General features: G+C 38.5%; 1 non-coding gene across 1 annotated transcript; it reads left to right on the top strand.

The window, feature by feature from the left end:
• Positions 1–731: 731 nt before the first annotated feature.
• On the top strand, positions 732–835 carry LOC112725518 (small nucleolar RNA R71). Its single transcript, XR_003164621.1, has one exon. It is a non-coding gene; the product is annotated as a small nucleolar RNA R71 (small nucleolar RNA).
• The last annotated feature ends 815 nt before the right edge of the window (positions 836–1,650 follow it).

Raw genomic sequence — 1,650 nt, 5'->3', positions numbered from 1 at the left:
CTGTATTGCTTGAGAGAGTACTCGGAGGGATTTCAGTAACTTTCTTACTCAGCTGACCCACTTGTGCCTCCAAATTTCTAATGGAGGACCTTGCTTCAGTCATGAAGCTAAGAGTGGTCTTACATAGATCAGAGACTACAGTTCCTAAGTCAGAGTGGCTCTGCTTAGAATTCTCTGTCTGTTGCTAAGAAGATGATGGAAAAGGTTTGCTATTGCCAAACCTATTTCTTCCACCATTATTATTATTATTGAAGCCTTGATTAGGCTTCTGCTGATCCTTCCATGAGAGAATAGGATGATTCCTCCATGAAGGATAATAGGTGTTTCCATAGGATTCTCCCATGTAATTCACCTCTTCCATTGCAAGATTCTCAGGGTCATAAGCTTCTTCTTTAGAGGAAGCTTCCTTAGTACTGCCTGTTGCAGCTTGCATTCCAAACAGACTCTGAGAAATCATATTGACTTGCTGAGTCAATATTTTGTTCTGAGCCAATATTGTATTCAGAGTATCAATCTCAAGAACTCCTTTCTTCTGAGTAGTCCCATTATTCACAGGATTCCTTTCAGAAGTGTACATGAACTGGTTATTTGCAACCATTTCAATGAGTTCCTGGGCTTCTGCAGGCGTCTTCTTTAGATGAAGAGATCCTCCAGTAGAGTGGTCCAATGACATCTTTGACAATTCAGACAGACCATCATAGAATATACATATGATACTCCATTCTGAAAACATGTCAGAAGGACACCTTCTGATCAATTGCTTGTATCTTTCCCAAGCTTCATAGAGGGATTCACCTTCCTTCTGTCTGAAGGTTTGGACTTCCACTCTAAGCTTGCTCAACTTCTGAAGTGGAAAGAATTTGGCCAAGAAAGCATTGACCAACTTTTCCGAAGAGTTCAGGCTATCTTTAGGTTGTGAGTCCAACCAAGTCCTAGCTCTGTCTCTTACAGCAAAGGGGAAAAGCATAAGTTTGTAGACCTCAGGATTAACCCCATTGGTCTTAACAGTGTCACAGATTTGTAAGAATTCAGCTAAAAATTGATGAGGATATTCCAATGGAAGTCTATGAAACTTGCAATTCTGCTGCATCAGAGAAACTAATTGAGGCTTAAGCTCAAAGTTGTTTGCTCCAATTGCAGGAATTGAGATGCTCCTTCCACAAAAGTCAAAAGAGGGTGCAATAAAGTCACCAAGCATCTTCCTTGCATCTCCACCATTGTTGTTGGGTTCGGCCATCTCTTCTTTTTTCGAAAAATTCTGTCAGGTCCACTCCAGAGTGTTGTGCTTTAGCTTCTCTTACCTTCCTCTTTAGAGTCCTTTCAGGTTCTGGATCAGCTTCAACAAGAATATTCTTATCCTTGCTCCTGCTCATATAAAAAAGAAGAGAACAGAAAAGAATAGGAATCCTCTATGTCACAGTATAGAGATTCCTTTATGTGAGTAGAAGAATAGAAGAGTAGAATGAAGAAGAGAGAAGATGAAGAATTCGAACACAGAGAGGGAGAAAGGGTTCGAATTATAAGAAGAAGAGAAGTGTTAGTAAATAAATAAATAGAAAGAGATGAGAGAGAGAGAATTTGAATTTTAAATTAAAATAAAAGGAAAATATTTTTGTTTTTATTTTAATTATTAGTTATAATTCAAAAATT

This window comes from Arachis hypogaea, chromosome 11, assembly GCF_003086295.3.
Source record: "Arachis hypogaea cultivar Tifrunner chromosome 11, arahy.Tifrunner.gnm2.J5K5, whole genome shotgun sequence".
Lineage (NCBI taxonomy): Eukaryota > Viridiplantae > Streptophyta > Magnoliopsida > Fabales > Fabaceae > Arachis > Arachis hypogaea.
The sequence above is the reverse complement of the archived record's forward strand: the minus strand, read 5'-3'. Positions and strand labels throughout refer to the sequence as shown.